Source organism: Bacillus rossius (genome assembly GCF_032445375.1).
Source record: "Bacillus rossius redtenbacheri isolate Brsri chromosome 9 unlocalized genomic scaffold, Brsri_v3 Brsri_v3_scf9_2, whole genome shotgun sequence".
NCBI classification, from domain to species: domain Eukaryota; kingdom Metazoa; phylum Arthropoda; class Insecta; order Phasmatodea; family Bacillidae; genus Bacillus; species Bacillus rossius.
In genome coordinates, this window is record NW_026962013.1 from 22,521,984 (window position 1) to 22,539,123 (window position 17,140).

The following is a 17,140-nucleotide window of genomic DNA, read 5'->3' on the forward strand; positions in this document are numbered from 1 at the left end:
AGTTCAGAAGACAAGTAAAAAATGTCATCGGAAATGAAGAGAATGAGACAAGAAATGAACCAGTAATTTTTTTTAAGTATGCAATTTTTTTCATATGTAGTATCTCGTCTTTGCAACTATGCGCTTGCCGGCAAAAATCGCGTTAGAAAAATAATTAAAGATTAGGTAATCGATTTCAAGCAAAATTATACACCAACATTTAGCTTAAAAGAGATCGTTGAAATCGTTTCTTTTTTAACAGTCTTTAAATTAGTTTGGCGTTATATGCAATTTTAGGTTGTTTAAATCCTCGTTTAAAAATGGCTCACTTTCAAGAGCATTTACACAAGAACATACTTGCCTGTTAATTAATTTATAGGAATTAATTTTTTTTCCACTGCCATAAAATGGATCGTATTAATTACTTAGTCAACGTTTAGCAAATATCAATTTTTATGTATTACTTATTTAACGCACATTCTAAAAGTTTAAGTGTTCTTATTTATTGGACTCCAATTAACACTAAAGCGGTTATAGCCCTGGGTTCCCAGCTAAAACGGAAAAAACTCCCTCTTAATGGATGTCATAAAGACAGGCGATAAAAATCGTTTACGACTGTCTGGCTCCAGCTACAGCTAGCTATTAACGTAAGAACTGGGTCAGTGTAGCTAGTTGCGATAACGCATGCATGGAAACTGCCTCCTACTGTAATCCCTAAACGCGCGTGATGCACTGTTAGCAAATGCAGTTAAGTTTTTCCGACTCTTCTACGAAGAATTCACCTGAAAACAAACGAAGACTTCTTCGTAGTTTCTGAAAACTCGGTCTTCCTAGAAACAACATCGTATTTCGACTTCTGAGTTGTATGGTTTCGTTATAAACACACACACACACACACACGCGGAAGCAAACAAGTGTGTTTATTTTTAGTAGACTAGTAACCAGTTTTTGAATGTTTTGATAATATAACAAGAAACTTCTTTTGGATTCACGTTCAAAGTAAGTCCGAAAGGATTTAAGAAGAGGACCGTAAATTTACGAAGATTCCTGAATAATTTGTAACCAGCATTCTGCGTAAATTGAAGGTGAAAATATTTAACAGTGAGGCGAATTTTAAAGGGATGTTGCCTTCTCTAGGAAAAAAAAAAATGAGACGACATATTGTGGTTAAACTAGCAAAATCGTTAAAATAAAAACCGATACACCCCCGTTTTTCGTCTCTTACCCTTGGACTCCGACCGGGGGTAACTAACTGTCCAATGATTTCGTGTTTGGTAAGGGTGTACGTCACGAGGCTAAGCAGCGAGGCTTATGGCGAGGGAGACCTCCAGGATTATAGCGGACTATGTTACGTACACACTCAGGTGCTGACCCGGTGCTCATGAATGAGCCAGGTCGTCGTGGCTGGGCTCCGATCATGCAGTGACTGACATTTTGTATCTTCGTAAAAAAAATTCTCAATGGTTGAATACCCTGAACTTATTAACAGAAAAAAAAAACTATTTAAAAAATAATTCATTGCGTATTATATTTCATTTTTTAATGGAAAATTATATACGACATGTGATACACTATGCGTTATGATGATTTTTAAGTAATGATCAAATACATCTTAGGATAGCTATCTTTACATCTAAGTAACAGGTGGAAACACACAATCCTACAATGTCCAGGTATTTTTTTTTATAAATGTGGACCACGTATTTAGGTTTGATTTTATGTGGTTTTCACGTCGCGCGGTTATGCACAGTGGCTAAACTTGTTGTGTTAAAAGTCCTTAATCTTTTGTACCACATATAGTAATCCACTGACTAAGCATTGGCGTAGCTGTTTTCATAAAGTTGGGGGGGACAAATAATGATTTTCATGTCATGTAAACCCATTCCCCTCATACTAAGACGGGGGGTCCTGGAGTCCTCCGCCGGAAAATTTTGATTTTAAAAGTGCAAAATAGCGCTTTTTAAGCAGTTTGTGTATCCAACCATTGGATACATCGATGTTAAAATTATTATTGTTTCCTTGAGATAAAATTTGAGAGTGAAGAAATTACAAATAAAGTTGGGCAGAATAATATTATAAAATAAAAATATCACGGTCTAGAAAGTTGGGGGGGACAGTCCCCTCCACCCAAAAAGTTCAGGGGGACACGTCCCCCCTGTCCCCCTGTCCCCCCTGGTTCCTACGCCCCTGTAACTAAGGAGTCGGCCCATCAGCTGTTGTCCGCCTCAAGCTAAAGAGGAATCCTCCGGGCGGGAGTGTTACGGCTTTGCGCCGGGACTAACCCCGAGTCCAGAATTTTCCGGCTCACGTACGAGGGGAGTCTCTCTGCGGAGTGGATGATGGAGCTTCCCCTGGGCCCCGGAGACAGTCGTGGAGATACGCATATCTCAGAGAAGTGAGACGTGAGAGAAATGGGCAAGAAGAAGGCATCCAACCCACCGTTTCTCCCTTTCCGCCAAAAAAAAAAAAAAAAAACCTTCTAGTCGATTTTGTGTGGAGCGGTTCGGGAATATTAAAAAAAAAAAGTTTCTGTAGCGAAGGTTAAGTCGTAACCACCAAGCCCAACTCCTCCCCCCCTCCACCATAAGCCGCACGGCTTACTGGGGAATTTCACCTCTGAGCAGGGAGATATTGGCCGAACGCAACGCAGCACACGGGAGATCGCCATTCTTGCAGGGTCGGCGGGTTGAAACCCAGTTAGGGATCGTCCATTTATCACGTGAGGCTCGAAAAGGGGGGGGGGGAGGTGGTTAGGTAAAAATCACGAAATATTACAAGGGGGGAGGAAATCATACGAAAATTTCAACGAAGAATTCACTTCAGATAAGCAAAGAGTTCTTAATCCTCGTACAAACTACACGGTATTTCAACTTCCGAGTTCTGTTTATCGGTACAAAAAGGGTAAACACATACGTGCAAGAAATAAGTGTTTTATGCAGAAGTCACAACCAGTTTGCGAATGTTTATCTTATAGACCAAGATCATTATTTGTGGTCTCATATTCAAAGTAACTAAACTTTGTAGCCATAGACTTACGAAGATTACGATTTATTCATGAAGATTCCTGGATAATTTGTAACCAGGATTAATTTTTAATTTAAATTAAAGAGTTCATTACACATCAATGGAGTTTAAAACTTTTTTTCTAATTATTAACATACCAACTAATATCTCATTTTTAATAATCCTATTTATAAGTGAGGTAATATTCATGTTTTACTATCTGAATATAACTTTAATTACAGAAAAAAATATAAAACATGAAAATAATTATTATTAACTTATTTTATTACAAACCATTGCATTAATGAAAAAATATATAATTTTTGTTATTATTTTAATAATAAATATCATAACTATACTTTTATATGTACTTTTGATAACGACAAATTTGATAAGTACATGAGACAGGTATGTATGTGTATATATATATATATATATATATATATATATTCACGGTATAGTAGGGCTTAGATGGAACCGCGAATAAAAGCGATGGTTGGAGGTTCGGTTAACGGGATGATGGAAAGGTATTGGAAAAAAAAGAGGCGAGACAGGTAGGGGGTTGGAAAGGGGTCGACCGGTAAATTGCCATTCACCCGACACTCCACACAGCCCGCGTCAAAGAGGACTGAAACCCTCTTCCATGCGAGCAACAACAATGCACCCCCAACCTCCTCCCCCCCCCTCCCACAACAACACAACAACACAACTCCGCCCTTCAACGGGCTGGCTTTTAACGAGACGCACGTGGTTTGAATACCAACTTGCAGCCAACATTTTTATTCACGGCGGTACTTTATTTGAAAAAAAAAAAAAAAAAAAGCCACCGAGAAGAATATAGGTAGGTTTATTTTTAACGGGCATGTTATCCGATAAGAAGCAATATTGTTTCATCACTGTATAATTTTTTATTATTTGCAAACTGATTCTTTTGGGACAATACGACTCCTGCTGGTTTTGCAAGTAATTACATGTTTTTTTTTTTGTTTTTTGGTATCTTTAAAATTTTCACCACAAAAGAGAAAAAAAAAGTATTTAACCTTTGTGTTAGAAGACTTTCTCGCTGATTGCAAGATGTTGCAGATAATTAAGATATAGATTTATAACAAAAACTTCCATACAAAATTTCATCCCCTATTTACCTAACCCCCGTAGGGGATCAATTTTCAAAAATGCTTTCTTAGTGCTCACCTACGTTATATAAGGAACTACTATGCAAAATTTCATGCTTCTAGTCCCACTGGTTTAGGCCGTGCGTTGTCTCTCAGTCAGTGTTTAGAGTTTTATTAAGTAGTTAGCGAAATTTGGCTGAAGCGATTTTTTTATAAGAACATTGAAGAGACGAAAATGAAAACCCAGAGCAAAAAATTCGTCACTCCCTTAATACTGAGCCTGTTCAAAATTATTTTAGATTACCTAAATATCACCAAATTCTTTTTATGAATTTATCAGTTATTTATTTTTTCAGTGATTAACTTCTGGAAGTTAATAAGTATGTTATTTTCGTGAAAGTTTTAACAAAAAGGTGTAGCATAGAAACCACTCTTCTTGAGCCGTCGAAATTCTCATTGAGAATTTTCTAGAAAATCTACAAAAATTTCTCGGCGCATTAAAATTAAAACACTCGAGACATGATTTTTTCCCCGTTACATTTGAAATATTCATAAACAATATTTTGGATGATTTGTGCATACTGCCCCAGAAGTTTCAAGAAAGTTTTAGAAATCCAAAATGTTAAACACCGAGTCAATGAAGATATTTTATTTTTTCTGCTTGTAGCCGATAAACTTGCTCTAAGTAATTTGAAGCAACGCTATGGTTTTCTTTCACACAGAGAATGTCGTGTCCGATATCTCACGGCTGCGATGAAAGTTAACGCGGTATAGCAGGATAAAATTTGACGCGGCTTTTACAGCTGCCGTAAGCGCGCGAACATAAGATGAGCTGGTGCCAGTAAACTGGTTCAAATTCCCCCCTTCACCCCCCTCGCAATTTCTTCTAGACTGCGAGTAAACTTTCTTTACGGCAGAGTTTACAGCTGTGTGTTACGGAGTGGTGCGTTTTTATACGGCGCATTGTAAAACTCGGTCGGAATATCTCTCGCTAGAAGGAAATCACGGTGATTGTGTGTGTGTGTTTCGATGCGGTGACGTTCACCGGGTGGTGAAATGTCACCCGGAGATTTTATGATGAAGTGTTAGATCTTCCCGGAGGTTGGTTAAATTTCCCGAGGGGATGGCTATATGGCGTGACTGGAAGTAAACTTTTATTTTTACCTCCCCATCTTCTCGTTGTTACGCCCAAAACAATGCGGAAATAGTACCTGACCAAGTCAGATGATGATTAGTTAGTATTAATTGAAATCTCCGTCGTTAAAACACAGTCACACTAACATTACGTCATTTGAAACGGTTTCCACAATGCAAACACGACACTTTCAGTCAATGTTTTTTTTTATTTGTAAGGGGGGGGGGGGTCTAACAAATATGATGCTGACCATGAGCTGATAAAATAATATTATCTTTGAAAGATTTGTGCAATGGGAATGCATGCCTTGATGTAAGCTTTTGGACATACGCCATTGCTAAGCACATGTATGTCTGTAGAAGAAAACTACAAAAAACACAAAAGACAAAAACACAAATTAAGCAAAAAAATTTCTTTTGTCAGGATATAAACACCACATAATATTCCATAACAGAAATATGGTCAACAAACAAAGAAAAACAAAGAAAAATGGACTAACAGAACGAAAAAACCCCTACAAAAGATGACAGCACAAAAATATTGAACCCAAAAAAATTCAGCACAACAGTTGAAACGAGACAAAAACACGACAAAACGAAAAGACGAAACAAACACAATGGTTTTCTAAAACAGAAACAAGTGACGTTTCGGGAACTGCTATCTGCTCCCGTCTGGCTTCACCCGGCTGCACCCTGGGAGCACTGATTCCCCGTTGCCTTTCGGCATTATAAATTCCTGACATGGTCGGCGATTGAAGCCGGTAAGTTGCCGTGCAAACTGCGTGTGCGGGCACGACAGTGTTGTTGTGTCGGTACGCGAAATCACAACGGACATTCACACCCGCAATCGCCCTCTGTGAGCACGTCTGTGTATGGTCCAGAGACAGCATCATGGCATCGGGTAGGCCACATTGAAAAGGTTCGCTGGTCACGAATTTTTAGCGACGCCACCTCGATTTCGGCCCTATTAAATCACAGGGATAGTGTAGTTTCTGGTTCATTGTGAGGCCGTAAGTACAAACAATTAATTGTAAATGTTTTGTGCCCCGAGGCCTATATTTAATAATGAAGTAAGTAAATACATACAAAAAAGCTCGAACATCCACAGTCTAGAAGTCGTGGGTGTAATGACTTCTGAACTAGAGACTTCCAATTAGCCTGAAATTTTTAAAATAGAACCATGAGATATTTAATTTGCTATAAACTGTGAGAGTTATTAAAGTGAAAAATATAAACTTTTGGTATAGATTGTGCTCAACGTATTTGGAGAACTTGAAATTTGGATTTTTTTTAATCTGTCCGACCAATTTATTTCCATGAAAAAGTATTGTACTGGTCTTTGGTCAAGTGAAGTAATATTTTAAACTGTCAAATATTAAAATCTTTCAATTATTTTTCAACTTCGTTTTTGTTTTTTATTGTGTGTTTCTCTACCTCCCTTACACAGTCACATATGTCATGTATTACACACTTTATTTTATTCTATTTACTATTTATTCTGTGTGTGGCGTCTCAGAGAGTACGTATAATACCTTGTTGACAATCAGTTCTAAAGCTGGGATTTGGTATTTTTTTTTCAAGTCTTTTTCGCTTTTATCGGAGACGTTTAATTAATATAGTTTAAAACTTCTGTCTGCTAATGAAATGGTTCAATGGTCGACGTAGCTGCTCCGGTAGCGAATTCTACCGGCGGGTACGAAAACTAATTGTGATTCGCGTCCGTAAATGTAATTGAAAACACAATTTGCGTACATTTATTTCGCTCGGCATTATTTCAAAGAATTCTAATGTAAAAAAAAAAATTTTGTCCGAGTTTCGTATACGTTAAGTGTATTTGGAACACGGGAACACATGAAATTTTGGTCGTTACATATCTGGCGAGCACTGACAGACTCGGTCACATATATCCCCCTCCCATTTTACCCTCTAATACCTTTGTGAGCTGACCACCGCATCCAACCTCGCGATTGGCGGTTACTGCCTTGTCTGCAGCGCGGATCGCTATAGGCGCGCGCGCGTGACGCACGACTAGTGATTTATGGTCGCCATCTTGTTTCGCCGAGGACGACATGGTTGTCCGGCTTCTATAAGTGATTAATGATGATGGAAATGGAAACAATAAAAAAAACCAGGGACATGGATCCGAAGGATGGAAGAACAGTGGTCCAATTTCTGCGCGAGGAGTGCGGGGTGGGGAAACGCGCGGAAGATGAATGTTTCAACGACATTTTTTTTTCAAGTAAACGCATAATAAATTTGCAAAAATTAATTCTGCCTGTGGTTTGAAATTACATCAGAAATAGATTACATGTAGTTTGTAGAATCTTAAAACTATGAGAAATATCGTATGTATTTTTTTAATGCAAATTGTGCATACAAATCATAAAGTACAAGTGTGTGTTATTATTGTACGCGCGCTAAAAGTCACACTTATTTTTGAAATTATTCTTCAAACAATTAAAAATAATAGGCGAATATTTAACCGATGTTTCGGTCAACATTGCGGTCGCAATCTTCAAGGTATCAGTTACCTACTAAAGTCCATGGAAATACTCCAAGAACGTTAGCAGGCAAATTACTTCCCTGATTATGACGACTGCCATGTCAACCGAAACATCGGTGAAATCTTCGTCTTCGACGTGGCTATAGAAGTATCTTGTGGCGTTAGTGATCTCTTGCAGCACAGATCTCGTTCTTGGATTCTACTCGTGGTTATTTAGGATCACCAACTATACCAACGTAGAAAGAGGACCCACTGTCTAAAGATTACAAAAAACTTACATTTATTTTAATTATAGGTTTCTTAGCGGAAAAAATAATTGCCATTTGAAGAAACACGGGGTAGAGGATTAAGCTTATAAATATTTTATTTTCATCAGAAGTCACCAAACTTACGCATTTCAAGAAATGTCAAACTAGGTGTGACACTATTAAAAAATGAGAAAATTTAAATACCAAGTTAAAATACATTTAACTGTAAGAGTTATCTCATAAAACTAAAATGACTCGTTTTGTTCTATCAATGTACTAGCTTAAGTTGATCGCCTTGGCTTTGTTGAAACTAGTGATGGGTAAACTCGCAACTTTCTCGAATACGAATCTCAAATTCGGATCCCATCGAGTACTTTGAACATACCCCTCGAACCGGAAACTAGGTCTTAAAGGTCCACAATGTCAAATAATGTGCAAGAGATGAAAAGTATCAACAATTGTGTTGAAACATTCAAACCTTTTAAATGTTTGTTTCGCAAACTAAGTTTGCAGAATCAATACATATTGCAAATTTATTTGTATAGTTACATGTTAAAAGTACATGTGTTGGCAGAATATGCATGTAGAAAAGAATTACCTTTTCAGAGGTTATCAGTGTTAAATTTTTTAATTGACTTTATTACATCTAATATCTTTCTTCGAATCTTTTTGTCTCGAATATTGAGTCCTTCGAATACTAAGGATTTGATGGTACTTGAGGATTTGTTTGGCCCATCCCTGTAATCTGAGAATGTTTTTTTTGTCAATTTCTCCCAACTAATGTAAAAATACGAGAAAAAAAACTATAACTCCATACATCGACTCTCCTGCCTTTTAAAACGTGGGTTTGTAAATCGACAAAGCAAATAACAACTCTTCGGTTAAAAAATGTGTTTTTTTTTTAAGGTTTTCTGTGTTAGTTCTTCGCACGATTTTGAAAATGTTCGTCAGCGTTATTTGATCATATGCTTAATCAAACAATTACCTTAAAAATTAAGCTTTAACTTAAATTTTTCAGCAAGTTACCTTCCTTGTTAGATAAAATATATAAATGTTTAAAATAAATAAAACTGTCCCATCTGCCGCACAGTGTTTAATGTAGTTTTATGTCTACTAACTATCGCGGCATTAATATAACTTTTTTTTTAAATAAAAGTTATAACTGAAAGACTCAGCTGCATGTAAGTTAAGTCTAACGTCTGGGTCCCACGATTTTCTATAGGACTTGAATCAGGTTGGAAAGATTATTATTCTGTATGAGAGTGTAATGTGGATGAAAAGGTTGTGAACATTTTTGGTTTTAAAGTCTTACTTCTCGTCTTTCGTTCGCCCATTAAAGTATAATGCTTGAATGTTACCAGTTTTGCACTTAATACTATTAGTGAAAGTGAAAAAGATTGTGTGATAACGTTGGGGTATCCAGAAGCTTGTGAAAGTGGTTTTAATATTTTATTTTTCAGAACAAAAATTCTTCTCTGCCCTTTAATCACTTAGATCAGACTCACTGTAATTACAGTATTTGGTTATCGGGTAACAATCTTCAGAGTACTTAAGCACTGAGAGCTCGAAATTCGAGGCAGCTAGTGGCTCTACATCAAACAAAGAGAATCAGCCTCATTCCATTAGTCCAAGTGGCAGCCAACTGCTGGCAATGAGTTCCGTCATTAGCTATCCCCTTTCCCCCAATGAGTAAAGGCCCAGCAATTCCCTGGTAATCGTGTAGTCGCGTAGGCCAAGCAGGTGTTACCAAGAATGGCCGTAGTTTTTTTTCTCTCGTTATGCTAAAAAAAAAACAAAAAAAAAACAGGTGGTGAGGTTTCCCTCCAATGAAAACCGGCATAACTCTTCTCTGCATTTTTTATAATTTTTATTGTTTCTCTAATAGTGATGTTTTTTTTTCATACGTAATGTATATTAAATTGTCTGTGTGTCTGATTGTTCAACGTTACCCGGGTATTATCTGTCATGCCATGCACGTAAAACGAATCCCAGGAGGGATATACAGACATAGAGATAGATAAAGAGATAAGTTATGGAGATTGATAAAGAAATATAAGTAAATATATGGATATATATTAAGATATCGAGACATATAGAGAGATATAAAGAGATATGTAGAGATTTAAAGATAAATATTTATATATAGAGTGATGACAATATAGATATATAAGATACACAGATGGATTAAATTGCCATAGAAATATCTTTATAAAATATAACTAGAGATAGATCTACCGAGATAGAGATATAAGATGGCGATAATAATAGATAGAGAGGGATGAACCAAGAGGTAGAGAGTTATGAATCGAGAGATACTGAGGGATGAATAGAATGATAGGGAGGGATGAATAGAGAAATAGAGGAAGTTGAATCGAGAGATAGAGAGGAATGAATCCAGAGCTAGACGGGGTTGAATCGAGAGTTTAGACAGTGTGTAGAGATAAATACATGTGGATGGAAATTGATATTTGGATAAAGGAAAATTTAATGTTTTAATAGGGACAGACACAACGTTGTCGGAAGAAGGGAAGGGGGAGGGAGAGGGAGAGGGAGAGAGAGGGAGAGATAGGGTGAGAGAGGGAGAGTGAGGGAGAGAGAGGGAGAGAGAGGGAGAGAGAGGGAGAGAGGGAGAGAGGGAGAGAGGGAGAGAGGGAGAGAGGGAGAGAGGGAGAGAGGGAGAGAGGGAGAGAGGGAGAGAGGGAGAGAGGGAGAGAGGGAGAGAGGGAGAGAGGGAGAGAGGGAGAGAGGGAGAGAGGGAGAGAGGGAGAGAGGGAGAGAGGGAGAGAGGGAGAGAGGGAGAGAGAGGGAGAGAGAGGGAGAGAGAGGGAGAGAGAGGGAGAGAGAGGGAGAGAGAGGGAGAGATAGGGAGAGAGAGGGAGAGAGAGGGAGAGAGGGAGAGGGGGAGAGGGGGAGAGAGGGAGAGAGGGAGAAAGAGAGGGAGATAGGGAGAGAGGGAGAGAGAGGGGGAGAGAGGGAGAGAGGGAGAGAGAGGGAGAGTGAGGGAGAGAGAGATAGAGGGAGATAGGGAGAGATAGGGAGAGATAGAGGGAGAGAGAGGGAGAGAGAGGGAGAGAGGGAGAGAGGGAGAGAGGGAGAGAGGGAGAGAGGGAGAGAGAGAGAGAAGAACACCGGGCCCGCAGACACCCCAGAGGGCGCGGGTACTCGTAACGCAGTGTTACCAACGTCACGGTCTCCGGACCTCCGCAGGGCTGGCGTGCGCCTGACAGCCCTGTGATGGGTGGCGCCCGCGACAAACATTCTCGGACCCTTCATCTACCCCGCCGTCATGCCCCCTTCCCCTAAACCCACCCACCAGCCACCACAAACCCCTACCCGCCTCCCCCCTAGTCCACACTCCTGATTGTCCTTTCTCTCTCTCTCTGCTGTCCACGTTACATTCCCCGGGAGTTACGTACATGCAATGTTCAGTACCGGCGTTGGCGATTGCATGCGCGTCGGGAAACGCAATTAAACTCAAACTGAACGAGCTCGTGAGGTTGAATTGAATGCTTTGTTGGATTAATACCTCTAAAGATAACTGTTTGAAACGTAACAAACATTAAAAATAATTGCGAAAGAAAAACCTTCTTTTTTTTTGTGCCCTAGTTAAATTATTGCCTGACTGAAAATATGAATTAAAAAATACACAATGGAATGTGCTGTAACATTTAACATGGAACAAATTATTTTATTGGAATTCACCTACTATATTTTTTTTAATGAGTTTCGCTGTACGAAATAATCTATACTTAATACAAATTGATAGCAAATTTTCAGGAAGTCACACAACTTCGGTCCCATGCATTGAACAAACTTAAGAAACTAGATATTGCGAATATAATGGACGACCTCGCAAAGTAAGTAGTAGTTTCGAGATATGTCGGAATGTCCATTTGTATCATTTTTGCCAGTGCGTTGTATATATTCTAAACAATTTGCATTATCTTCATTCTAAAGCAGGTTCGCGATCATTAGAGACTAGCTGAAGCACACGTGTGTCGCAGAGGAAGGCTACAGGTAGGACACTCTCACACTGCTCATCATTAGAGACCTGCAAAATTCGCAGTTTCGATGGCCTTCAGGATAGACTGCACATACCCCTGTACACTCGGGCAAATAACGCAAGTTCATTGGCTGCCGACTTGTAAGTCGTCTCAGCTGGTTTGTCTGTGATTCGATCCTTCTTTGGTTCAGGGTTTATAACTGGTTGAAATTCGTCCAGATGAACAGTAAGCCAATAGGAAAATTATCTAAGAGGTATATATGTTTGCATTCTAGCCTATCACCGAAATATCCGCGAAATTTGCAGGTCTCTACGTCATCATGCATATATGGAGCAATATATCCCCAGTGCTGTTACTGACGATGTACCTACGTGAGCTATTAAAACTTTTTTTGGTGTCTTAGCTCTCGGCACACAGCATTTGGTAGGAGTAATTTCGTGAAAATGGAACGGAAGTCGGCGAACGGAAATGTGACACAAATATGGCGGACCCACTGTAGCAACATAAAAAAAAAATTTTTAGACACTTTCGTAAACATTAGGGGACATACAAAACGTATTGGTGTGCCAAATGAAATTTTATAAGAGTGAAAAAAAACTTTGAGTATACTTGATAAACTGAAGTCATTGTAATAAGGTAATCGAGATATTTAAAAAGAAGGGGAAAGAAAACTGGCATTAGAATGTGGTAATACATATTCTACTTCAAATGCCCCAACAGGCTTAGTAGCAGGCCGACCTCCGTAGCATAGTCGGATGCACAATGGCTTACGGTGCGAGGGGTTTTGGGTTCGAGTCCCGGGTAGGGCATGAGTGTAAATTAGTGTTTACATTTGTCAATTATTTTTCGAAGTCAATGAAACTGTCACACAAAACTTTCAAACTATAAGAAATAATAAGTAAATAAAGGAGAGATGTTTGGCTGGCTTGTGTATAAAATCACGGGCCAGCCGAAACATTTAAAAATAGAAAAAAAAAGGTAGCACAGTCGTAGAGCACGCGCTTGCTAACCTCAAAGGGCATTGTTCAAATCTCGTCTCTGAAATTTTTATTTTTATTATTTTAACAACATTATGATTGAACACTATACAAAAAAATTATTTTTATTTTTTTAATAACATTAAAATTAAAATTATTTAATAAAGTTTAATCAGTTCAATAATATTAAGGTTTGTGTGTTTGCAGGAATTATTTACAGATTGATTTCAGTCGTTTAAGCAAAAACAAATTTGCAAACGTTAACTTTGTGTTATATATGTGTTAAAATGTTTCAGGTTTATATTTTAGTAAGGCCATAGAATTATAACTTTTAATTTGTGTGGAAACCTTATATTATTAATATTTATTGATTTTTAACAAGGTAGTATTTTAATGGGATTCCTTGTCGAAAATCAGGGGTTCAGAATTTTCTGAAGTCTTTTTCGCTTTTTATCGGAGCCGTTGCGTTTAAAATTTCGGTATGCTAATAAAATGATATATTAGTCGACGTAGCTGCTGCGGCAACGAAATCTAGCGGCGGGTGCGGAAACTACGTGAAATTGGCGTCAAGAAATGTAGCTGAAAACTCCATTTTCGTATATTTTTCACGAATGAAAGAACTCTACATTAAATTTCGAGTCAGAGTTTCGTATTATAAGTGTATTTGCAACATAACACATGAATTTGCTCATTACTAAGGTTATACGTTACAAATTTCTAGCATGTACTTAAAGACTCGCTTTCTTTTTTATTTACATGGAACTTATTTCTGGAGTAATTATTACCGAAAACTGAGGAGTACTTTAAATTTACTTATTGTGTTTTTTTTTAATGTCAGATCAAACTCTCGGGTAGACTGATTTAACGTGTGACAAAAGAAACTAATTAAGACGAGTATTTTCACTCGTGCAAACAGTAAGTTTAGGAATGTTTTCAACGACGAACGTGCCTCGAATAAAAGAAGACTTCTTCGTGGTTCCAGATAACTGGTTGTTCGTGGAAACGTATCGGGATCACGACCTCCGAACTATCTATTCCATTGTAAACAGAGTAAACAACGCACGTGAAAAGAAGACGACTTTTTTGCTGTAAGCTTGACAATATTTCGGAATGTTTTGTGAAGAAACCAAAATATTATTTCCAGAAGTTCAGGTTCAAAGCAAGCAAGCTGGGTACCAGCAAATTCACGAAGCTATTCATAAGTTTACGAATCTCCTTGATTAATTTTTCCAACCAGGAACGGTGTAAAATGAAATGTGTAAGTTTTTTCTTAACAGCGTGGACATCCTGACTGGCCAAGAGAAATTTTTATTCCACAAACGAAGTCTAGTTTGTCTATTGAATAGCGTGATGTTCTGGGAAGTGACATCATGTTCGTTTTCGTAGTAGTACCTAGCACAATTTTTCGGAACAACCACGCACCGTCAGCTGTAAACCGGCGAAAAAAAAAAAAAAAGGAACGTGAATTTTCAAGCAAAAAAAAGTAATTAAAAGTTGGATTTATCTCGGTGGGACGATTGCCAACTCGCGAAGCGAAAGAGAGGCATTGGCTTGTGACCGAAGGCTTTCCCAACCATTTCGTGGAACCAGCAGAGAGGACACACCGCCGTGGCCCGCCAAATTCACCCGCGTTCTCGTTTTTCTTTTTTTTTTCATTTACTTTCTCTCTCTGCCTTTTCTTCTACTCATCCTGGCCAGGGATCCACACATTTTAACTCACAAAGGTACGACTTAGAACAGCCATAACTTAGAATTCTCGAAGGGAAAAAAATCCACATAACTTTGAACTGCCATAAGTTAAAAAGACAATGACTTAGAAGACACACATTTCATAACTGAGAAACACGGAGTTAGAACGAAAAAAAAAAACTGTCATGACATAGAAACATGTAATTTGGAAACACACACGTCGAACCATGACTTAGAATCATATAGCTGAGAACCACACGTGTATTACTGTAACAGCTTTCAAACACACAACTTAGACACAAATAACTCAGGAAATTATGAATTGGGTTTAAGTTGTGTGTTTTTCTAAGTGCCGGTGTTTCAAAGTTATAATACCACCCCTATCTGCCCAACTATGGGGCTGTTTCTGTCCTGACCCGAAGAAAGGTCGCCCCCTATTCTCCTCTCCCCCTGTATTCCTGGAAGCGAGGACTCTGGGATCGATACTTCCACTTCCAGCAGTTTTCTCTAACCCCCTCACAAACCCCCTCTTCCCTTTATCGTATCAACCCCTAGCGTTTCAACCCCCCCAACCCTGGGCCAACCTCGTGGAACCCCTTTTCCTTCTGCACCCACGCCCCTTTCTCAACGGGAGTCCTGTCTGCAAAAGGCAAATTCGGTTTTTCGAGCGGAAGGGAAATAAGTGGGTCGGGTTTCAGCGGCGACGGGTGACGAACTGCTCCTGTAAGCTCGCGAGGGCCTAAGTGTCTCTCTCCCTCCCTCCCTCCTTCCTTTCCCCCCTCCCCCGCTCGGCGGTCAATGCAGGGAATTTTAGGCTCCGGGAGTCAAATGGAACAGCGGCCTACTTCAAAAGGCGGTCCGAGGGAAATTGCCTTGGTTCTCGCCGCGGCTTTATCGACCCGACGGGGCAAGTTTCGTCTCTCGTCCATCACGCTCACGACGGCCTGATACGCCCACAGGGTTCAGGCGCTCGGACGTATCTGCGGCGTCAATCTCGTTACACCTTTGTTGCGGGTTATAGCTGAAGTACCCGTCGTTGCCCGACCTTACTTCGTGTTTTTTTTTTTTTAATATCTAACTTTGCCCACGCTTATGTATATTTTATCGTGTATTGTAATCCTGTTGTGCTATGGTATCCCTTGTATATTTATTCGTGTCATGTACTGCAAGAAGAGACAATTGAAAAGGATCCTGGCATTGCAGCTGTGTGTATGTATAGTGTTTATTATTTATTTACTAATAATGCTATTGTATTTCTTGGCTTATGCCATATATAATCTATTTCCGCTAAATAAAATAATTTATGAAACCAAACCAAACACGGACTTTACGCAGAGTGAAGAAGCTTCATTTCGGGGTATGAGGGTGGATTATTTTTTGAAGTCTCAAGTAGAAAGTGATTATCCTCTTATTTTTGTCCAAGAGCAATTGTACAAAATTGAATCAAACTCGAATAAAACTGTAGTTTCTATACAGATAGAAAAATAACAATCAAACATTTTTTTCTATGTTTTTCACAATATTGTTTTACAAAGCGTGTGGGTTCTCGATGATCTTAGTCTTTCTGGGTCGTTCGTAGATGAATACAATAATTTTTTAAATTATTATTTTGAACGCCTACTGTGCAAAATTCCATCATGAAGTACCAAAATTCTGTTTTAAGGGATGGGGGAAAGGAATAAGGTTTTTATATTCAAAGTACCATTTAGCCTTCCTCTAGTTTTTAAGATCAAGTGTGCAAACTCTCACCAAGCTTTGAGTGTAGCTGTAGATTTTATAATTTAAATATATTTATATATATACATACACACATGTCTTAAAACACACAGGTCGAGAAGAATCGATTAGCCAGTAAACTACGCGTCTAAATAAAAAAAAATAATATCTTTGTTTTCTAAATACAGGCATTTTTTTTTCTTCAAAATATTTTAAATCCCCAACCCACGATAAATTATAAAATACTGTGATTAAAAACATTTCTACACAATCATAAATAACCCGACTACTGATAATTCAAATTAAAATCAAACATGCTATACTCCTGGGAAAAACAATTTTTTGCAAGACTTTAACGGCAAATTTTTTAATTCAGTAACTTTGACTAATCATACAATCAAATTATACTTTACTGACTTACCAGATTATTAGCTTTAAATAGCCGTATTTTCAAATTACTTGCTAAGTAAGCAAAGTATTTTACAGCAAGACTAATCAAAATTAACCTATTAAAATTTATTTGCCGCATAAGACGTCCAATTAATTATATTTTGAATTGTTACCAATGATTAAGTAAAATTTTTGTCACAGTATCTAATAATTAACTAGGCGCAAAGTGGGGAATAAAAAAAAACCTTTTTACAAAATGTATGTCATTCGAAAACTACACTTTTTTTATTTTTTTTTTATTCAGAACCGTCATTTACTGAAATATAAACTGTCCTCGACTCGACATTGTGTTATAGATACATACATGCTGTATATTTGAACAGAA